This window comes from Sceloporus undulatus, chromosome 6 (genome assembly GCF_019175285.1).
Source record: "Sceloporus undulatus isolate JIND9_A2432 ecotype Alabama chromosome 6, SceUnd_v1.1, whole genome shotgun sequence".
Taxonomy (NCBI): Eukaryota; Metazoa; Chordata; class Lepidosauria; order Squamata; family Phrynosomatidae; genus Sceloporus; species Sceloporus undulatus.
In genome coordinates this window covers 85,188,284-85,212,701 of record NC_056527.1, presented here as the reverse complement: position 1 = coordinate 85,212,701, position 24,418 = coordinate 85,188,284, and the positions used below count along the sequence as shown (strand labels likewise).

The 24,418-nt window shown below is 41.7% G+C and overlaps 1 protein-coding gene across 4 annotated transcripts in view; it reads right to left on the bottom strand.

Moving 5' to 3' along the window:
• The window catches only part of ZNF385C (zinc finger protein 385C), a 201,177-nt gene that overhangs the window by 153,274 nt on the left and 23,485 nt on the right, over window positions 1-24,418 (bottom strand). The window contains exon 1 of one of the 4 annotated variants that reach the window (XM_042476760.1): window positions 420-497. The exons of the other annotated variants lie outside the window; for them this stretch is intronic. The gene's annotated coding sequence lies outside the window, so the exon portion shown is untranslated. Of the gene's footprint in view, window positions 1-419; window positions 498-24,418 lie in introns of those variants that run through there. 4 annotated transcript variants of the gene reach the window in all.

Sequence of the window (24,418 nt, the reverse complement as noted above, 5' to 3'; positions counted from 1 at the left end):
GACATCTTAGTTCACCTCAGTACACAACACCAGAAGAACATGGTTACAGTTTTGGTTCAATGGGTCTAACATCCTGCAAGTCCTAGTAATGTATAAGTCCAGCACACAGCTTGTACTTTTAAAATGAAAACTTTCAGAATCCTCCCCAGTCAGCATCATAAAGAGCAAAGAGTAACATTTTCAAGTTCTTGTTCAAATCATTTTAAATTATGTTTTTACATCAGTGCTCTTTTCTGGCAAAGTTTCAGAGACTTCAATTTGAAGGGGGGGGGAACAAACAGAAAAAGGAAATTAAAAGGAGATTGCTAGCTTGTAGACTAGTTTGGAGGGATTGTCAAAACCAGACATCCTTGAGTCAACCCAAACCTGAAAATAGGACATCCTTCAGTATTTTTTGTATAATACACCAGTCACCTTACCGTGAATGTTGCCAAACGTGACAGTTTCCACCCCTTGACTTGCTGATTGTTCCACTCCGTTCTAGCAAAGGAGAGTCAGGCAGGAAGACTTGTCACTCAAATTGCAAAGATCCAGTCCAGATTTCCTGATTTTATGGTCTTGCTGAGTAGGATTCTTTCTATGCAAGTTCTAATATTGCTAACTTAAAAATTAATGGTCAGGATCCCCCCATCCCTCCCTCCCTGCTGGGAAGTCTTGGACATAAAACGCCTGCAAGAAAACCCAGACCGTTCTTAGACTTGGTTACAAGGCAGAACAGGTGCCAACTGGTGCTCATTTGTAACTGTAGCGATCACAGCTTGCCAAAAACTCTGGAATGCTCTTGACATTAGACCTGGGATAGAGAGAGAGATGGAAGGGAAGTCATCTTATGCTGTCCCCTGAAGACCGTGCCTAAGGTCACACTCAGACGACACTCACCAGCAGAAACAAACAAGACCACTAGACTTACATGGAAAGAAAACAGTCTACCTCATCTGTCTTTGTCTAAGAAGAAACACTCCTCGATCCAGGGGTGGGGAAAGTGTGGCCCATGGACTGCATGCAGCTATTATTTTGAGGCCCCTTGCAGCCCCATTTCCCCCTGAAAATGTTCACCACTCCTAGGAGGGGGGGTAATTTTACCATGGTGTGCAATTTAGGAGGCTTTTTTTGCAGTCAACTAGAATCCTGGGAGATAGTGGCATTAGGGGCTAGAAAGGTTAAAAATGGGGAGCACCCTTCCAGGATCTCCATCCTCTGGCAGTTCCCACATCTGCTTTAATCTTACATGTATAGGGATGTGGTTACTCACTGGCACAGGGAGAGAAGTGATGCACATGTTCAGAGGCACTCTTAGCACTTCCCACACTGCGGGGCATATAACCATGATTTCAAGAGAGAGCCCCAATACTAATTGCTTTCACTAATTGTGGAGTCCTTGGGACAGTTTTCTCAGTCCATGCTTATGAAATGCCACTTGGCTGGAAACTCGGACCAGAGGGTATCTGGGGAAACAGAACCACAGTAAGTCACCCATGTTCAATGTTGTCATCAGAGGTTGTGGGGAAGTAGTCAAAGGAGCTCAGATACATTAAGGGACTTATGGCTGATTGGCTCCATAGCAGGGCAAAGGCAGGAGTAGTGCTAGGTTTCTAAGGCTAAAGGCAGTGGACCCTCACTGAGATTCCACAAAGCTGTAAAAGAATGTTCCAACAAAAGTATCACAAGATTTTGGCTTTCTTCTTCATCTTACCCAGGACTGAACAGAAATTTGTTCTGCAATGTTGCAGTATAGAAAGGCATAATGGGAAACTGGAGGAGTAGTATTGGACACTGTTTCCAAGTGGCACAGCCATGGAAAATTGCTGTGCTGTCCTACCACAGAATGATTGGAGCAAACCAGCTGCAGAGGGACTAGCTTTTGGAGGGACTACAACTTCCAAACTATCAGAGTTGAGAGATTCTGGGAGTTGTAGTCCAAAAAAGCAACCTTTCTAAGCTCTGTATTCAGAAGTGACTGGTGGACAACATGCGTCATTCTGATATATGTGCCTGTTGTAAATCAAGCTCACTGACAGGGCTGTCTCGAGATATTTTACTCCTTGAGGCAAAGATGGTGCTGCTCTCCATCCCACATACAAAAGCTGAATGGATTGGCAACAGAATCTTATTTGAACAAGTTCTCCACCACACTTGAAAGCAGCAGGCCAGTTAAGGGTGTGCAAGACATGTAGTTGGTTGATCAGGAAGTGCAGAATTCAGAAGAAGCTGATGGGCTGCTGCCACTATCCCCACTACCTGCTGCCTGAAGCTGTTCCTGCACTCTTACCCCTTGTAGGATTGGCTCTACTTACAGGGAAAGAATTTGCTGTGGACACTTGAAAGGAAACTGCTGTCACCATCTCCAGCTTCTGCAGAGCTTGAAATAATTACCAGAATCCCCCTGCTAGCACTGGTCATGCTGGCTGAAAGAATTCAAGGCAATCTGGTCCCCAAAAGTAATTTCTCCTAGCACTGGGATTCTGTGATTGCACCTTGCAGTGGAACCATTCTCTTACTGAACAATGGGAAAACAAATAAACCTCAAAGCCACTAAAGGCAGGCATTTATTTAGTGGGAAGCATGATCACCTCCGTCTCCTGTATTAAGCAACAGAGGGAAAGTGATTGAGAGAAAACACTTTCTACTTAGAGAGACATTTGGCCTCAATTCACGGAGAACAGCTTTTATTGGCAAACACATTATGTTCTGCAACACATCTACAAATGACTGCCGAATGTGGTTTATACAGAAGATTCCCCCCACGCCGTCACCGTCACCACATTTCCACCAACTCATCTAATAAATTGGAAGCAGCAAGTGCTCTGTTGCTTAACAAATGTGATTAAGCCCCAATTTCACTAATGAGGAATCCTAAAGGAGTAAAAATAAACATAAACCCAGCAGAGCTAAAAAACCCAAAGGCACAAATATCTTGGGGAGTCTGCCAAGAAAAAATATATATGTTTCCTCTATTAAGTCACAAGCTGGATGCCATAGAATCCACCAAAAACACATTCTCTTTTACACTTCAAAAGGTTAAATGGCAGGTCAAGAGTTTTTATCATCACAGATTAACTGAATTGACAAAGACAAATGAAAGCACTCCACTTCAAAACGGTTCTTCAGAGAGTCAAGGGACAGCCACTATTAAAGAAAACAAAACCAATAGTGTCTAAAATCTGTGCATTTGAAATTATACTTGTGTCCATTCTGGTGGAAAGTGACTATACCAGACCCTGGATGGAAACGGGATGACAATTCCCTGAATCCTTCATGCTGGCAGGGAAAAGCATGAAAGCTCAAAAGCAAAAGTTTCCAAACCTGAGTCTGTATTACCCCAACTCTTCCTGCGACAAGGGGAACTTGCCTCCTTTCTCTGTTACACCTTCCAGCAGAATTTTTATGCTGGTCATTGTTGATATACAGTTGATATCTGTGAATAGCAGTTTCATACCCTGTAATTTTGCAAATTAAAACTGGGACATATGGGGCTAAGCAACATCAGATTATGGTCAACATAGCAAAAGATATTAATGAGTAAGAAGACACAAGCCACAAGAAGCTGATGCTGTTTGCTTTTGCCTGAGCCTACAGGGAAAGACAGGATTCTACCCCTCTTTAGCTCCCTGCTGAGTTAACTGGGTGCAAATTTCTCTTGCAGTCAAACTCAGTTGGCAGCAACTGATGTGAGCTGAGGACAAAGAGAGAAAGTGCGAGACGGAGATACAAACTGGGACATTTTACAAGCAGCAGTAAATGTGGGATTAATCAGCACTGTCCCTGCCAACTCAGGACAGTTGGAGGATATGTAGTTTAAGAATAACCTGGACAGGAATTTCTGCCTGCCATCTAAAGTGGCTGGAGGGGCAAGAGAGGAAAATTCTCCAGGTAGTCTCGTGAAACAGATGATTAAGTTAAATATTACATGAAATACACAGCATGAAATTGTAAGACAATTTTCAAATTTCAAGTGAGAATATGTGACCCTGATCCAGACCGTGGCTATTGTCTGCAGGTGAGAGAGGTTTAAATCATCCCTCTTTTTTTGTTTGTGAAGCCTTAGAAAAAGGAAACTTTATTGGCAATAAAAGGAGCAACATTTGAAAGTGCAACCAAATTAGGGAGGTGGGTTTTAAACCTTTCCGACCTACATATTGTGATCTGAACCGACATATACATCTATAGAAGTATAATAATGAACATATACATTTGTTGTTGTGCAGCTTCAAGTCATTTCCAAATTATGGCAACCCTAAGACAAACCTATTACGGGGTTTTTGGAGGCTGAGAGGGTGTGACTCAAGGTCACTCAGTGGGTTTCCATGGCCCAGCAGAGAATCGAACACCAATCTCCAGAGTTCTAGTCCTATGCTCAAATCACTACCTCACCCTGGCTAAGCATATATATATTACACACAGAGACACACAGATACAGACACAGACACACACAACAAAGGGCCTTAATACTCTAAAGGGAACAGATCTTGTCTCATATTGGAAGCAAAAGGTCAGCCCCGGTTAGTACATGGATGGGAGACCAATGAATATCAGATGCTATAGGCTACATTTTATTAGAATGAAGTGGTAAAACCACTTCTGAGTATTCCTTGCCTAGGAATACATCCACATACAAACTTATAGAGAGGATAGTAAGCTTGATCTTAAATCACATGCTAAGTATTTAACATAGCATGCACTTTAGCTCTGAGCTAAAGATGGTAGGTGAGCCCTTGGAATGGCTGTAGCTCTGTGAGCTGGGAATGACTGTTCATCCTGTGTTGAATCTATTGTATGACTACAAACCTATCTATATATATATATTTTAAAAATAAAATTTAGTTTATATCACACCTTTCTCCCAGGCCTGAACCTAAGGCAGTTTCTCTGATGATAAGAGGGCCTGTACAGACAGGCCAAAATAAAGCTGCTTCGGGTCACTTTGGAGGTATGCTGTTTAAATGAGATACATATCTTAAGAGGCCAGAAGCTGTGCCAAAGTTGCGTTCCAGTCCTTAGGACTGGAGCATGGCTTTGGAGCAGCTTCTGGCCTCTTAGGACACATGCATCATTTAAACAGCATACCTCAAAAGTGACCCAAAGCAGCTATATTTTGACCTATCTTTACAGGCTCTAAATCCCTTAGTCTCCCTGCATCTCATGCTCTTTAATATAATTTATCCCCAAATATTAAGTGATATCCTTTGAGGATTTGGAATGAAGTGTCCCTAGTACTGTGATAATAAGCAACTCTACAAGTCAAAGCAGACATTAAGGGCAGTGGCACCTCTAGGGTTGGTGTCATCAGATCTTTTCAGCATTTTAAAGAGACACAGGCAAATGCCACATCCCATCTCTGCCCAAAGGTAGATGTTTGAGGAGCAGTGGTATCACCCGCACTTAGTGTATGGTCCACACCCCTCACACACCCCTTGTGACGCCACTGATTTAAGGGTATGTGTAGTCCCCACACTTATTCACCCTCCCCCTCCCCATGGCATTTCCTTAGAGATATGTGTCTCAGCAATCAGGATTGCAAATTAAGCTCATGTCTATCTGCCAATGACTAATCACAAAACAAAGCATGTTAAATGCAAGATACAAATAAGTAGCTGAGAAACATCATGTGCTGTGTCAAACAGATGGGGTTTTTTTACTACTTAGTGAAAGTATATTTGCATTAAAGGGGGGGAAGTATGGTCTAATTATACTTCTTTAAATCTGACTCATTTGAGGCAGTGGATGTGCTGAACAGGCTCTAGGCACAATAACGGATTGGATGAAGGCCATTTTTTAAAAAGAAAAAGAACAAAACACCGGTGGGAGAACATCCCAGGCAATAGAGTCAAACTGTTGTTTTTGTGCGTCTTCAAGTCATTTTCCATCTTATGGCTACCCTAAGGCCCTAACCCCTATCATTTCTTGGCAGGTTTTTGTTCAGAGGAGCTGTTGCCATTGACAGTCTCAGAGACTGAGAGAGTATGGGTTGTCCAGGGTCACCTAGTGCGTTTCCATGCTCGAGCTTGGATTCAAACCCTGATCTCCAGAGTGATAGTCCAATGCTCAAACCACTTCAGCGCACTGGCTCTCAGATACAAAACAACCCCCCTCCCAACAAATAGTGTTGTTCCCCCCCTAACTTTACTGGCTGATGTGACTGCTATAGCACAGAATGGATTTTATCACCCTCAGCTACTCCACTAGGAGTGGCCCCTTCTGGACAGAACCCAAAGTCATAGCTGTGTTAGTGTGGAGTATCAGTATGCAAAGGGATCTTGTAGCACTTTTGAGATTAATTGAGGGAAAGACGTTGCAGCTTCCGCATCTGGGGTGGTGGACCAAGTCTACGAAAGCTTGTGCTACAATGTCTTTTGCTCAGTTAGTCTCAAAGGTGCTACAAGATCCCTTTGCCTTCTGGACAGAGGCAGTCTTGTCATGGTTATCTGCTGTCTGGTAACCTTCCAACAAGACTACTGCAATATGCTGTATGTGGAGCTGCCTTTTAAGAAGGTGCTTTTGCTGCTTCAGAATACAACTGCAACATTGCTACCTGGGATCATGTACCGCCAACCTTTCAACAGTTACTGAGATGCACCATCTATATCCAGGCATCACTCAAAATGCTGGCTTAAAGCCTTTTCTAATCTTGGCTTTAAAAGACCCTTGGGTACCTGAAAGAGTGCCTGCCTCCATATCAATTTGTCCATATATATCATACCTGCCCATGCAATTGCTGAAAAATCTTTTCTGGGTGTCCAAATAAGGTGGAAAGTGTTGAAACAACAGTCTTCATAGAGACATCATCTCTTCAAATGCTTTCCCAAACAAGGCCTAGTGGGTACCTAGTTATGTCATTTCATTTTCTCCATTTTTAAAAAGTTAAGTAATTTCCAGTTACGTATTTGTTCTCTTTACCCATTGTTTATTTTTATTTTTCTAACTTTTGTCTTATTTTAATGGGGAGTTTAGAAGCTGCTCTGATTAATTTTAAATCTTCTTAACCTTTTAAAATAATTTTTGGGACTAAGTAGGATGGATGAATGAAGAAAATGCCGATATAAGATGGAGCCATCAAAAGACTAGTTTGCCAATCTTGAAATGAAACTAAGATATTAAGGTCTGATGTTTGCAGCTGCAACACCTTTTGATGTCTATATATAGACCATCAGCCCTGAGTGTATCAGCCACCCACTGTGTTGGAAACTAGTAATTTTCTCAGAAAAACTGAAATCAGAAAATCTAGTTTATAAATGTTCAAAAGCACTGTCTTTAATGTTAACGAACACAAAGCATTAGACTGGCCTGTGCATATTAACCAATGGAAAACTATCCTAGTGTCACTATCTAAAACATCTTTAGGCATAAAATTATGTTTGGTCCAGGAAAAAAAAGATGTCTGAGGTGTACTGGAGACAGAGCAGCATCCCATATATATGGATAAGTTGCCCTATCCACTTGTAACAAATTATGTGTTACAGCATAGCAGACACATCCTACTGACAATAGTGGAAGTATAGCTGCACATACAACATTGTGCATTAAGGTTGTGTACTGGGCATTGTGCACTGTGGTTGCACTTTGAAATGGGACTTTGTGTGTTGTGTATTGACACTTGTCATTGCATTGTGCAATGACAGCCAATCATGTGTTCCACAATGTTGCTATTATACATGTGCTGGTGTAGCATATCTCTGCATGTGGATATTGATGTTACACTGAGGAGTTGTTGAATTGCAACCATTATGTTTTCCTAGAAAGAAATTGTCTGCTTCTACTAAAGATGAGGAGTAATAGAAGATACTGTAATGCTTATTTGTGCTATATGATGTGTGTGGATGTATTGGTTGAATGTATTACAACATATTTTGTCTCAGAAAATTTTTAGAGAAATATGTTCTTCTAAATTACATTCCTGTGACAAAGAACCTAATTGAGGGTCAAAGATGACACATCTTGCAATGCTGCAAAAAGACTTATGCTCCAACTTTCACCATCTATCTATTATTCAATGGTCAGAAGAGCTTGCTGCTCTACCGATGCGTGTTTGTGTATTCTATAGACATCAACTTCAGGAAAGTGCATTGTCAGAAATAGGGTCAGCTTATATCAATGTATATACCCAGTCCTTATTCATATCTTATGTATTTCCCCTTTTTTCTTTCTTTCCTATCTTCCTTCATGTTCATATTCATTTCTGTTCTTTGTAATTATACTTTAAAAATCCAATCAAAAATACATTTCTGTATTTCTGTATTCACCAGTTATTGAGCCCTAACACAGGACAAGGAATAATTTAATAAAATAGGAGATCAGGAATTTGGCATCCTGCTGCACTCCATGACTCTTCTAGTCCTATTTTAAAGAGATGACATAAAGTACTCCCATAAACAGTGTGAAGAACAGGCCCTACTACAAAAACGAAGGCCACAATTTGGAGCTGTCTGTTTGATTTTTTAACAACTCTGTCCCTTAGTGGGTGACTGTTGCACACATTTCCCATCCTTGGTCTCAGTTCCTAAATCAATAAAATAGGCATAATGGCTATCCGTTCTTGGGAGGAAAAACACACAGCTGTAGCAGAAGTCTATTAAGCGCAGAAGGTGAGGGCTTTTATTGCTAAAATGGAGGGAACTACAAAACAAGGTTGCTGCTGTCTAACTGTCTGTAAGCCATTTCTGACTTATGGCGATTCTAACTAGAAAAGATCCTAAAATATAAAGATATACAACTGAGCACAAAAATTAGAATTGTATAAGCCGTTGTGTTCCCTATTATCATGGAACAATGCAAAAGCTAGACAGTTAAGAAAGCAGATAGGAAGAAAATCAATTCATTTGAATTGTGGTGCTGGAGAAGAGTGCTGAGGATACCATGGCTAGCCAGGAAATCAAACAAATGGGTCCTAGAACAGGTCAAACAAGAAATGTTTCTGGAAACCAAGATGACTAAACTAAGCTGTCGTACTTTTGCCACGTCATGAGAAGGCACAATTCACTGGGGAAAAAAACAGGATTCTAGGAAAGGTGAAGCAAAAACAGAGGAAAGATGGATACTAGATGGACTCTAAAAAAGAGGTCCCCAGTATGAATTTGCAGAAACTGAACACAGCAATGGAGGGCAGGGAATCTTGGAGATGTCTACAGGGTCACCATGGGTCAGGATCAACTCAAGAGGGGATAACAACAGTAATAAAAAAGTGAGCTGGTCATGGAGTATTATTGGCAAGATTTATTCACAGTGGGTATGTTTATGTACACCCTACATTAAAAAGAACAGGTTTAATTCAAGCTTTGTAAATTATCTTGAATCATCTAGGAGAGACAAATTTCTTTCCCAGAAACCTGCAGATGAAAACAAATAAATTTCCACTGCAAAATGTTTAATTTAATTGCATTCCAGTTATGAAACCTGTGAACTGTTTTGGCATGGGGCTGTCTTTCCCCCAGCGAACGATTGTTATCTGCAAACAAAAATGTGACCTGGCAGTTCTCTCACTAAGGAGACAACAAGGAACAGTTGTGCTGAAGCCTTCCTTTCCTCCTGCCAGCAGCTCCGTCAATTGCAAGCACTTCTGTTGACAGACCCTTTTGATTGCTACAGTACTTTTACAATTGATGGCAGTGGCGCACTTCCCAACATCCACACCACTTGAAGCTTAAAATAGACGGTGGGCGTGAAACCTGATGTAGCCAACCATGTGAGCTAGCCTCCTCCAAGAGCTCTGCTCAGCCACGAGAATATATTTTCTCCCCGCCTCCCTCCCTCTCTGCACACCCCATCCCAAAATTAAATCTCTCTGAGCTTTTGCAAGATGGCAATCAGCTCTCTTGGAAGCTGCTCATCAGCATAATAAAGACGTGTGTGACCTTCACTGGTGACCGGCACATAAATACAGAAATGATTAGATGGGCGTTACAATGTATGACTCGGGGCTTTTAAAGTTCTAGGAAGTCTCCATCACGCCCTCGTTGCTTGTGATAACATTTCTCATCATTTCTCACCTTCAGTGTTGCCACTCATCATACAGGTCCACTTACAGATTACCAAACCACACATTGGGCACCAATATTCTACTAAATATTCTATAGCAGAAGTAGGTCAAATGCACTCCACAAAACACATGCAGCCTCTCAAGGTTGTACACCAGATCCCCAAATATAGTATTCAGTGAGCCCAAAGCTGGTATACCTCCTGTCAAAGAAGATGTGGGCCAAACTTAAAGGTAAAGGTTATTGCAATGGCCATTGGCCAAAAGCAATAAGTATGTATGTATGTATGGCAGAGTTGTCAATGTGTCCGATGTAGAGGGTGGTGCTCATCCGTTACTAAGCTGAAGAGTCAGCATTGTCAGAGACTAATCTGTGACATAAAATAATATAATAGGATTTATTATATGCCGCCCAATCACTGGGAATCTGGGTGGCTTACAACAGAAGGAATAATAGACAGTTTCCTGCCCTCAGGCTTACAATCTAAAAAGACACAACACAAAAGGAGAAGGGAATGGTGAGGGGGAGAGGATCAGGTCCAGCATTCTTCTCTCCCTCTGGGCCTGGACCAAGGCAGATGGATTAGAGGGAGGGTCTTCTTCTTCAGACTAGCCCTGGTAGAGCTGGGCCTGCCTGGTCAACTCCCTCGCAGGCTGGAGGATGACAGTTATGGAGGGAGGAGTCTCTTCTCCAGTCTAGCCCTGATGGAGCTGGGCCTGCTTGGTCAACTCCCTCATAGGCCAGAAGATGACAGTTATGAGGGAGGAGTTCTTCTTCCAGGCTAGCCCTGATGGAGCTGGGCCTGCTTGGTCAACTCCCTCATAGGCCAGAAGATGACAGTTTATGGAGGGAGGAGTCTCTTCTTCCAGGCTAGCCCTGATGGAGCTGGGCCTGCCTGGTGGCCAGCATGATTGCACAGAACGCTGTTTACCTTTCCACCAAAGTGGTACCTATTTATCTACTTGCATTTGCATGCTTTCGAACTGCTAGGCTGGCAGCAGTTGGGACTAGTGATGGGAGCTCACCCCATCATGTGGCACCCAGGCCTCAAACTGCCAATCTGCCAATCTTGAAATCAACAGAGTCATCGGTGTTTATAACACTCTTAAAGAGGTACATTCCAGTGTGATCCTCTCAGCTGCCTCCTGTTGCATGCTGGGATTGCAGTCAGTTTTAAGGAGGGGTATTTAGAATTCTCAGGCAGAGAAGTTCAGCTCCTTAAAACTGCCAATCCTAGCATCCAGGCTGCGTGCCCCCGTGCTGTTTGATGGGTGTTTGCCAACAGAGGCTGCTCGAGGAGTCACACTGGACTAGTATCCCTCTTTTTTTTTTTTTTTTTTTTTGCTTTTTTTTAAGGTCGCAGCCCCTGGGGGGATATATATGGGCGACATTCGGCTTAACCACTGAGCGGTTTACCACTCTAAACGATGGCTCGCTCGCACTACACACGTATGAAGCTTGCTACACACGTCTTGATTTTGCAGGGACGTCTGATAAGCCTCTTGTTTTATGTTGTTGTTGTTGTGGGCTTTCAAGTTATTTCCACCTATGGTCATCCTAAGCAACCCTATCATGGGGTGTTCTTGGCAAGATTTGTTAGAGGAGGTTACCCTTGGCTTCCCCTGAGGTGAGAGTATGTAACTTGGCTTCATGTCCAAGCTGGAAATCAACACTGGTCTCCAGAATCGTAGTCCACCAGGAAAGAGATTCCACCTCAACATTAGAGAGGAACTTCCTGGACAGTAAGAGCTGTTCGACAGTGGAAACACTCCCTCCGAGTGTAGTGGATCTCCTTCCTTGGAGGTCTTTAAACAGAGGCTGGATGGCCATCTGTCGGGTGTGCTTTGAGATTTACTGCCAGGCGGGTTGCACTGGATAAACCTGTGGCTCTTCCAATTCTATGATTCACCACTCAAACCAATATGCTGCTTCCTGATTAGTTTCTAACACCCCCACTTTTTCAGCTGCTTTTAAAATGTCCCAGTTTCTCTTTTCTCCTCCACTTCCCTCTTTGTCTTCAGCTTATCTTCAGTTACTGCAAACTGAGTTCAAAGTACAAAAGTCATTTGCAGTCACGGAGTTTATCAGACAGGGAAATAAGAAGTATATCCAATGGCAATCCAAACGCATAATGGGTTTATGTTATTGTGTGATGACTACCACACCAATTTCAGGCAATGGGAAGTCATCCGAATGCAATCATGGGTTTCACATTATTGCGTGATAGACTAGCACCACACATTTTGGGCGTGGCAAGCTGTTTTCAGGCAATGGGGAGTCAGATCGAATGCAATTCAATTCACATAAATCGTTTGAAATAGCAAATTCACGTGATGCGTTCTGGCCCCACTTTCTTTTCATTTGAAATTAAAAGAAATTCCTCCGTGTGATAAAACTCCTCAATTATGGGGCAGAGAAGAGGAGGGAGCGAGTCCTGCGTTCCCAGAGCAAAACTTCACCTTCTCTTAGCTAGTCTATTCTTTCCTCATTAATAACTTTTGCCATCTTGACTACATTCTGAATTGGCCATTCCTCATTAATAATCATTACTATCTTGGCCACACTTGGAATGCAGCCTAGACCACTATGTCCCAGTTTCATCTATGAAATGTTGAAGGAACCCATAGATGACTTTGACAAGTCCCAATCTCTCAGTCTCAGAGAGAGGCAATGGAATAAACTTGCCAAGAATCCTGTGATAGGTTCACCTTAGGATCAATGTAAGTCAGTATAACGAACTGAAGGCAAACAACACACACACGGCTAAGTAATGTTGCCACCTTAACACACTCAAACTGTAACTGATTTTTCAAGTGCTCCCATGCTGGATTTTCAGTTATAATTTTTTTTAAAGTTTGCTGGGTCTCAACAGAGACCCCATATAAAAGGGGGGCAGTGAATACCAAGAACAACTGAAATGGAGCATATACTGCAATGTTCCTTGGGAAAGAATTCACTACACTTAACACCAGTTTAACTTCCTTTTGCTTCAGGTAAGCTTCTTTGATTCCAGAAAAATAACATTCAGATCATCTTAAACATCTGCAAAGAAAGAAGGATGGGGAAGAAAGAGCTCTAAGGCAAATTGTTTCAGGGCCTATTTATGTAGGTTGTAAAAATGACTAATGGAGATGTAACACTTTATTTACACTACCTCACTAGGTGGGTGTTCAAATACTTAAAGTGTAGATTTCAACTAACTACACAAATCTTCCTCTAGATATTTTCACGCTATGAATTAGATTTATTTGATACTAAGGTGTCAGAACCCAGAGAAACAAATACTAGTACAGTAGATCATCTATTAAACAATAAATGAGGTATATATCATTGATAGTATTATAACTAAATAACTGATATTAATCTCTAAATAAACAAATGCATCCTTGATTTAAAGTCAGATAGTAGAGGGTAATCCCACCAGTTTTCACTTCTCTTACAATATTTGATACAGAATGAGAGTGAGAGAGCTCAATCATGTCTTGGTTATATATGTTGTAGCTTCTCTGTGAAGCTGATAGGCCCTCTTTTCTTCTCATGGGTGAAAGCCATGAAACTTGACCAACAACCCTTGCTCAAGTCATGGCCCTTTTACTAGAGGTAAGAGTTTTCTCAACACAGCTGTCCAGCTGATGGATGTCTTTTCTAGTCTCCTTCCTTCTCCCAAGATCTCCCTCCACTCCAATACAGAGACAACCCTCTTGAGAGTAGGTCCTTCAGACAAAAATGTAGCTCTCTCCAGGAACAACCCAAGCTGTCCTACCATCAGAAGTAAGAAAGGAAGAAGAATGCTCCCTCTCCTACACCAGATCACACACCCTCACCTTTCCCACTACTGGAGGAAGACTTAACAACTGGGGTACTTTCACGCACTTTCAAATAAGTAGGAAGAGGAACAGCATTGCTTGTGCTTATTAGTGTTCATGGCTCACATGCCAGTGGGCAGTGAATCCATTCCAGGTTTTGGCTAGCTTTAAAGGTGTTATGTGGGAGATGAACCTATTTAGAAATAGGGTTAAGCACTCTGGAAATCTCATGGATTCAACATCCCACGGACGTGGAAACTACCAGCCACCAATGGCAGTGCTCTCTCCAAACCCTAGAAAGAATAATAGGAGTAAGAGGATGCAACAGTTACCCTGTTTCCACAAAAATAAGACATGCCCATAAAATAAGCCATAGCAGGATTTCTAAGCATTTGTGCAATATAAGCCATACCCCCAAAATAAGACATAGTGATAGGCCCGATGTGGAACGGAAGGAAGTAGGAAGGGAGTGGAAAGATCAGGGCCAATGGTTCTAAAGGAAATAGAGTTGCAAGAAAAAACAGGACTCCTCTAGGCCTAAAATTGTAGGGAAGATGTGGCAAAATTGTTCCCTTGCCGCCCCAGAGGGCATTTGGGAGCAAATGGAGAAGGAGGCCAAAATCACTGTTCAGAGGTCCTCTTGCACCAAATCCCTCTGAAGTGCATTAACTTGAACTATGGAAGCATCCTTTTCAGTATCTGACCTCCATTCAAAGGAATGACCTTCCATTCCATCTCCTCATTAATAATTTTTCAGTAGCTGAATGAATTCCTTTTATTTATCCTTTTAAATAAGGTATTAAATACACAATTTTAATTTGATCTTGTGATCAGTCTCTATTACTAGCATATTTACAATATTTGTACTGCTCTTTCATTTTTATGTCCCTGTTGCAATTTTTTCTATGCTATATTATGTTGGGATCAGAAAGGTTGTTTTCAATGGTCATGTTATTGGCTGGCACTCCTCAGATATTAGGTGTAGTTATAAACATTTTAAAATAAAAAGCAAAAAGAACACAGCAACCAGCCTACCTTCCCAATAATCCCACAACAGTTACTAGGAAACAAACCTTTTTACAAGCTTGTCCAGTTGTTATTCATTTCTGGCCAAAGGAAGAGGGTGGGAGGTGAGAAGAAACTCAAGATTTCACTGCCTGGAAGCAATTCCTTGTTTGCTCGGAGGTAATTTTTACTTGCCACAGGTGGGCACTTGGCTATTAATAAGCTACAAATATATCTCCAGGTTCCTTGGTGTTGCTGAGTTCAACCTCCTCCTCAGCCAACTTAGGGCTGGCTGTGAATAGTAGATATTTTGAGCAGAGGAGCAAGGAGATACCTTTCCAAGGGACCTTCTAGAATCACTTATGCTTAAACCAAGTTTAATGATTTGCTGGAAAGCAAGCAAGACCTGCCCTCCTGGGTCCCCATCAACATTCCCAGCTGGTGTAATTTGTTGTCACCTATGTAAAATGCACTCATCTCTCACTGGAGTGTAGGCATCAGCACAGCTCTTCCTGGGAAAGAGCCAAATTCTCCCCACCTCTATCTGATTTTTCTTCCTAAATTCAAATAAATAGCCTTTTGAAAACCGTTAATTCAAAATACTAATGGGGGTTCCACTGGTATCTGTGACCTGATGGTCACCAGGATTCCTTCCATAACATCATCCCAGGAAGACAGAAGAGAAATGAACTTGGAAGTCTGGTGCTTTGACAAAAAGAAGACTGGATTAAAACCCAGAACAGACGCTACATCCCACTGAAATGGGAGCCATAAACTGCCACACAAAGCCCATGAGGACATGGTGGGGAAAAAGATAGTCCCAAGTATGAAAAGGCTGAAGATAAACTTGTAGTCAGTGTGCATATGAGTGTGTGATTGTAGGTGTGTTTGTGTGTGCATGTGTGATGATTCCACGGAACCTTGAACAAACCACAGTATGGCCTTGCTTGAAAAATCAACACCTTTCCATTGTGAAGTCAGAGGAACTGCTGGATGAGGTTTTTGCAGTAGCAGAACACACTATACAAAGTAAAAGAAATGGAACAAGTATAACTGTTTTATACAAGATTTGGAGTTTTAGAACAGGGTTTTTTTTGGGGGGAGATCTTAATTTGGGTTTCCTTGTCACCAAATTTTTGTCATTAAAAACAAAACAAAACAAAAATGATAGCATATAGAGCCTCCTGTCCATAGTTTACAACCCATTCTTTTTCACCCTTGGTTTGAGGAATGGCTTGGGGAAGAGCCAGTAATGGCTGCTGGCCTCCATCCCAATAGAGTGGTAAACTGAAAACCAGAATGAAGTCACCACTCAGTGATATGAAAGCCACTACCACCACTGGTCTGACTCCGCTTTCTGAATTTGTGTTCAACCATCAGGAACAACACTCTCACATTATTCCCTTGATAAACTAACTTCTCAGTCTGGGTTGTAATCTGCTAAAAATAATCCTGCCAAGAAATCTGTGGGTGGATAATGTGCAATAAGTCATGCTAAGTAGAGTACAAAGCAACTCTAAGCACAGCAGGACGAGGAAAAATGTGTCTAAAGAGGTGGACAAAATGGACATGCAAGCCAGAGATGGGGCAGATAGAGGGCAACTCACTGAGGAGTCTTTGTTTGATTAAAATCTGCTCTTTGCAAAACACAAGATGCCAATGCCAGCCTTACTCAGCGCCTCAAAAGCCTCATCAGGCAGCATAACTCAACACCGTTGCTGATTAAAAGGAGTAATCGCTAATTGAGCATCTCTCCACAGCCGTGGGATGCGCTTTTCAAGCCATCTGGAGTTCAGAATGAGCCTTTTCCTCTCTACTCCTCTCCCTTCCCTACCAGTCATGCCGTTTTAACGTGATTAGCATTCCACTGATGTTCTCTGTGAACAGCACACTTAATACCGCTTTAGACTCTGCCAGCGACAAAAGCAGCAAGTGCCTTATCAGTGGTGACTCAGTAGATAATTTTTGCTCACCGCCCTTCCTGGCTTCTCTCACACATTTGCGGTTTTTGTCTCCTGAAACACTGCCATGCAGACAGAACTTGCATGGCAATATTCCCTGCAGTAGGCTTGCTGCTCCTAATCCTTTCCTGAGATTTTTTTTTTTAAACAAAATCCGTTAGCAACTAAGTACTACTGATTCCTACTCTTCAGCTCATAATTCAACATCCATGTGTCAAAGAGTTCAGGGTCCCTCTGACAGTTTCCTTTGCCAGTGTGTGCTCCTGTCCCCACCATCTTATCCAGGTTAGGAAAAATCCAAGGCTAAACGTCTACAAGAATTTTGCACAATAGCATGCAATTAACTTCATCAACCTCCTTTGTGAACACAGAACGATATTGCTGCAAATGGCTTCAAACACCATCTACCCCAACCACCTCCTGCCAATGCATGAAATCCACTTCTATGGCCTCGCTGATCAACCCAGAAATGAACTCAGTGCTCCCAGCAAGGCTTTCAGTAATCAAAGCCAAAGCTGTATTTTGAGTATTCTCAAAATAAAAGAGATTTGAAGGTCATCTGCCCAAACGAAAATGTTTGTTTTGAAAATTAAGACATTAAAATCATCAGAAAGGTTTTTTCTTCAAAATGATACCACCTCCATGATCCTTCAAAAGAAATGTGAATATTGTGAATGTTTGGTTTTTATTGAGCATGTTTTTCTTAACGTGCTGCTCTAAGACCTTTAGACTGTTTTCATTCATGAAACCTAAAGGTACTTCCAGATGGTGCTTTTGTTCGGCATTCACCCAGCTTCAAATATAAAATTTGATAGAAGATGGAAATGTCACTATCTTCCATTTTTGGTCCTCCTTTCCCTCCAACTGCCTCTTCCATCTTTTTTCTTACCAGAAAAAAAAGCCCCTTTAAGGAAGAAAAGATGGAATAAATTTGCAAATCCATCTTATCCGTTACCCTTTGAGTCCTCCATCATTTCAGTTGCATCCTAAACTGCATTTATGCCTCCTCTGCACTGCAAAGGCTTTGAATTGCTGTTAATTAGGTAGAGATTTTATAGAGAGATTTTATCATGCAAATTAGCATTCTGGCCACTATAGGTCTTACATTACTAATGCAAACGGAGCCAAGGAGAGCCAATTTAAGCCTAATATGTAAAAATGACCTCAGAATTCAGGATGTTTAGAGCAATTTAGGGTGCTTTAATCAGACTCTACCTTCAACAATGTGTATTAAACTAGATCAATGGTCCCCAACTTTTTGGGGTCACCAGCCTCTTTCTTCTTGAATGACAACCCTACCCCCCCCCAAACATATATTTCTTGATACTAGGTATATTGTTCTACTGTACATTCTAAACGACCTATCTATCTATCTATCTATCTATCTATCTATCTATCTATCTATCTCAGTCACTGCTCCCAATCACCCTGGGAGTAGCAACCAAGTAGCTGGCTGAGCAGTGACTGAGAAGTCTCTCATCCACGCTGGCTTTTTGGTAGAGGTGTCATTAGGGGCAAGAGGGGTGCAGGTCTCACCTGGTGACACCATAAGTGGGGTGATACCACAACCACCACCCTACTAACACCACTGTTGCTCCCTTTTGGAAGAAATGGGGCACAGCATTAACGTATCTTGTAAGAAACTAGGAGCTCAGAAGAGAAGGGGTGGCCCGAAAATGGGACAAACAGGCTTCTTCTTTCTCCAACCACTGAGCTTCAAACATCCTTTGAAAGAAGAGGGGGAGATAGGACAGGACAGGACTTTCTGGGTTCCTTTGTCCTCCTAGTATGGCCTGGCCCCATCCATGAGAGAGGGAGAAGCAGGCAGGAGAATCATCAGGGAGGGAGTGCATCTGAGGAAGGCTGCTGCCTTCCACCGATACAAGAGCCTCCAGCTTGGTGAATGGAGTGCAGCAGGAATCCAGTTATTCTAATTAACAATTTGTAAGCCACAATTTGTAATTTATATATATAAATTTTTAAAAGTATTATTTTAAAATTTCCTTTAAAAACATCATCTCTTACCAATTTTTCACTTTAGTCACATGAAAGTATGTGTACATAAAAATATTTAGGATGTGCATACAATATTGTAATTTAAAGGCATAATTTTAATTTCACTAGTTGTTTACGTCACAACATTGTGATATGGGAATTATGATTTAAAAGTAGCATTAGTACAAAAAACATTACTAAGCATTCTATGTGAGGTATGTGAAGTTGTAAATGGTGGTGGTAGTGGGAACACTATTAGTTACCACACTGGCTGATGCCAATACTAGTGAGGCTATTGCTGTTTCCAATAAAAGTTTCTGAACCTCATAACTATGAAAACTAGCTTTAAAATACTATCAAAAGACTGCATTGCCTGAGGAGATGTAGGTTGGTGTCCCCCATTTATTTGGATAAATACATCTACAAATGAAGTTCCTTAAAAGATTTTTCTTTGTGAAGTTGTGAACTAATGTAGGGAAATTTCTGTTCGGGGAACTTTGACTTTTTATTAAATCAAGCTGTATTTCAGTGAAGTTTTGTACAGTGTAAGCACTGTAACTTAACTTTCATAGAAATAGAAACCATCTCCTGGTGAAACTCAAGAGTGTAATCTGTCCTGGAAGCACTAACCTTTCTGTCTTCTCTTATCCATCCATCCTTGAGTGTGAATACAAACAGTTGTGCCTCCTGCAATTTTGTAAGTTCTTTGGCATTGTTTTCCTTGGCTTCATCCTTTAGATCCTTTGTTACATGACCCTAATTCTTACTCTCAATTTATCCACAGGTCATATCAAAATCCATCATTTTGGCCCCAAAACCTGCCCTTGATTTATGCATGAGATCAACTTATAGTTGAGTACAGTGTGTCCTTGCCTTACGCAGGAGATCCGTTCCGGACCCCCCTGCATAAGGCAAGTTCCATGTATGCTCGAGCCCCATTGAAAATAATAGGGCTTGTGCATGTGGCGGCATATGCACCATATGTTGTATGTTGCGCAGCTTTCAGCATATGAAACAGGTGCACTGTATATACAGTACTCCATGCCAATGTGTATTTTGCATTACTCAGAATGGAGATCATCCCAGGTTGCTTTTGATTTTCATATAATAAAGCATGTCCTCAGTGTTTTGTTGTTGCTATGTGCCTTCATGCCATTTCTGATTTATGATAACTCTATCATGGGGTTTTCTGTGATCAGTTTCCATGGCTGAGTGGGGATTCGAACCCTGGTCTTCAGAGTTGTAGTTCAAATTACTACAATGTTCTGTAAATGTGAAAGGCCTACCCCCTTCCCCCCGGGGGGGGGGGGGGCTGGCTGGATTTATTGCTTGTCTTGCAGAGTACACAGCTTGAAAAATAGAACAAAATAATGGTGTTCATTGGAAATAGAAGGGGGGGCAGGCAAAGAGTTGCTGAACAACAGCAGAGGGATGCTCCCAGGGAAGCAACAGGTGGTGACCGATGTAACTGTTTAATTATTAAATATTGCTGACAGAGAATAACATAATTGTTCTTGTTAATTGTTATTTCCCAAGAAGGCTAGCAATTATGTATATAAGAGTCATGTTTTTATTATCGGATATTGATGAAGGGGATGGGATAAAGCTGGCTTTTAGTTTATAGGTGAAGGCTATGGTTTCCCACATCATTTTTCCATATATATATATTAAAATAAATACCACACATTCCTTTTCCGTGGGTGGTTTGGCATGAAATGAGATTTTTTTTTCCAGAATTCATGCAGCGGTTTCCATCTCTACTAAGCTCAAAACTGGGATGGGGGTGGGTGAGTGGGAGCAAAATAATAGATGACATTTTTCAGTTTCATCCTGATAAGGTATTTAATGTAGCAATGTAATAAAAATTTAAACACCAAGTTAAAATTTCCATAAGTGTATTAAATGTCCCCTTTTCAACATAACCATAGTTAAATATTTAAACCCTTTAGTGTAAACATAACGGAGTGGCACTTCTTCACTAACGTTCGTATCTCTAATATGCTCTTCCCACTTCTTGATGCTCATTAATGGGTAAGCAGCAGCATTCTGCATCATATGAAGCTTTCAGGTCAAGTTCAAGGGCAGCCCCATACTGAATGGATTATGGTGGCCCATTCTAGAGGCTACAAAGTATGGATCATTCTTGTGAGGTTACCTCTGTCTAGGAAGAGCCAGAGTTTCCCTAACAGATGTACAGGTACTGATAAAAGTCACTCCTGGCTCTTTCTCTGTCTCTCTCTCACACAGAGAGCTATCTACTATTTCCATTGCCAACCAAGTAGACCTGGAGATACTGTAGGTAGGTACTGTTGAATCTAGTTGGGTATACTACAGCAATATAGCAGCAAGATTCAAACCTAACTAAAGTTTTAAGATTAGAACAATGTCAGGTCATAGATTTAGGGTGCATCTACACTTTAGAAATAATGTAGTCTCATCCCTTTAACTGCCATGTCTCCATCCTACAGAATCCTGCGATTTGTAGCTTTGTGGGGCACCAGCACTCTTTAGCAAAGAAGGCTAAAGAGCCCAGGATTCCATAGGATGGAGCTACAGCACTCAAAGTGTGTCAAACTCCATTAATTCTATAGTATAGCTTCATCCTTAGTTTCCATGACATCACTAAGATTTCTTATTTGATCAGAGGGGCTGCCAAGTCTCCTGCGCCTCAGACCTTGAAAGGCAAAGGGGGTGACTGGTAAACCATGGGTAAAGCATAGTGGGATGGGGAAGGATCTAATGATACAAAACATCAGAATACAATAGCATATGGCTGGCGGGGAGAAGAACCTGACTGTGGTTGGTATCTCAGGTGGATGTGGGAGTAAATATACAGTATGAGTGACAAAACTCTCAAGTGAGAAACGTACTCACGCCTTCCCCCAAGATTTAGGGCCTACAGACTACAATATGGTACCATCCAGTTTATACATCTTCTGTGATTCTTCTCATATGCTGAAGCTTGGCAAGCCTGCTTGATGCAGCTACATTCTAACTGTTCTAACTGTAACTTGATTTATTTTACTGTACGCTGCTTTCAGATGCTGGGAGCAGCAGTAAAGGTAGCCTTCTAGCTGTTCTTCATGAGCTTTCCAGCTGTTCCCCTTGCTTGGCAGACAGAGCTGTGTATATCACGCAACCTTGGTTGGTGTGTGTGTGTGTGTGTGTGTGTGTGTGTGTGTGTGTGTGTGTGAGAACTAGCACTCTGACTTGGTACAATGAAATATGTCAAACTCTCCAACTCTCCTGATTTGCTACTGACCCAATTAATCCTCTGCCATCTCACATTTTCAGCTGCTTTTAAAATATTCCAATTTCTCTCTTCTTCTATTTTCCCCCTTTATTTCAAATGCTGCAAACTGAAGTCAAAGGAAAACATACTTTGCACTCAATTAACTCAGCACAGGGGGAAAGGAGAGGAAGGGGGGGAATCACCTTGTCCTTTCCAGTAGGCTCAGGCAAAAGGAAATTGCTGCAGCCTCTCCTAGCTTGTATCTTCTTTATTTATAACTTTTGTCATCTTAACCACACTCTGATGTTGCTTAGCCTCACATGTCCCAGTTTTCATCTGTGAAATGTTGTAGGATATGAGATGCCATCCATAACCTGTGTTGAAGAAAAATCATACTGCCAGCCAGTCAGCTTTGGCATATGGAGTGGGGAGGGGCCGGGGGGCTCTGTTTGTCCTTCACCTCAAGTAGCAAAATATCTTGGGCTAGCCCAGCTACCCATAATACTGAGGGATTGATGGGACCTAGTGTTGCTTTTATACGTTTAATGGGAATTGCAACTTCATAGTTCACTGTAGCCCACAAAGCTGTCTGATCTAATCTGCCACCCTTAATGACAGCCCGAATTTCCAGCAACTCATGTGCTAGATCTGCCCTTTGGTTGTTAAAGTTAAGACTCAAGAGACCATAGGTATAAATGCCAAGCCTTAAGAAGGTAGCTCATTCTTTTGCCTGAAAAACTCTTTGATAGCATCCCAAACACCCTTTCCAGTAGGACGGCAGCCCTCTGGGCAGTCCCTTTCTTTCTCCAGTTGCAGCTGAACTAAAATAAGCTGGAGCCATGAGCTGGCAGTTCTAGGAAGCCGCCAAACCCCTAATGTTTGATTTTTAGCTCAAGAATCAAGGCAGCTCTTGTGGACACAGCAAAGGCCTTGCATCCAGGACAGAAAACACCTCTGTCTTTTCTCTCTAACTAACCTCTCTGTGCACTCTCTGGAATGCACCCTCTTTACAGCATATAGGCACCTTCCTGATACTTAGTTTGGTTAAGGTGGGGAGAGAAGGGGAAGGGGAGGTGCTGTACAGCCAAGGCCTCTTTCTGTTTGTAATTTGTTCTTTATCCAAGTTCCTTGGAAGTTGATGCTTCATGGAAGCTTCTTATTTACATATTTATACACACACCCATCAAAGTTGGCTCTGAAAGAGACATGGCCACAAGAGTGCCTCTTGCAAATTGATTGAATTAAAGTTTGCTGAGCTGCCATGGCACTTTTTAGAACATTAATATAACCCCAAATATTCTGTAGAAGAAATAGGGGCACACTTGTCATACCTTTTTTCTGTCCCAAAGGTCACTGCCTGAATGAACTATACACACAGACCTTGTCTACATTCCTCCAGCTCTATAATGCTTTGCTGAAGCTCTACCGACAATATGTAGTATAAGCTGACAGACCTTCCAACTGGCAGGGACCGTACCAGTTAATGCTCTGCTATTCTACTTTTCCAGTTATTTTTAAAATGCCCCAGTTTCTCTCTCCTCTTTCCACATTCTCTCTTCATCCTCAGCTTATTTCAGTTGCTGCAAACTGAGTCCAAAGTGCAGCCAACCAAAATCTGACTATAATTGCCAACCACCACAAAAATTCAACATAAACTCTGCTCCCATTATTCCCATTGCTCTTGAACTAGGTTGGCAGCGGAGAGGGCCAGATAAACTGACTGGTTTTTTTAATCAATATCAAAATGAAAGAGATGTCACATCATTTCCAGTCTGGGCAAAATGTGTCCTTGCTGCCTAGCAGAAAATGAGATGGGACACCCAAAATCTTCAAGGCATAGACCTTTGGAGGGCCTTCAAGGCTCCCAAAACAATATATTGCCAAATAAAAATGCTGGCACCTGAACACACCATACGGTGGCTATAATGTTGGTTGCAACACTTAGGGAAAGGGGCCCATTCTTACATCTTGCTCAGGACTCTGTGCCAGATCTCAGTAGCCCTTGGCTTGAGGGGTGAAAATTGCCCCACATCCCTGGTACAGTTGGCCATCCCTTATGTAAGGTCTAGCATGTCACATCAGTGAGTGAAAGTGATGTATATTGTAGTATTACCTCTCCATGCACATCCCATATTCCTGAAGGGAGTGGAAAAATACAGGTTGAGTCTCCTTTATCTGAAATACATGGGACCAGATACATTTTGGATTTGGGATTTTTTCAGATATTGGAATATTTACATATACATAATGAGATATTTTGGAGATAGGACTCAAGTCTAAACATGAAATTATGTTTCATAAATAATTTACAGATAGCCTGAAAGTAATTTTATCCATAATATTTTTTATTAATTTTGTACACAAGACAAAGTTAGTGTACACTGAACTATCAGGAAGCAAAGGTGTCACTATCTCAGCTAGCATGTGGACAATTTTGGATTTTGGAGTTTG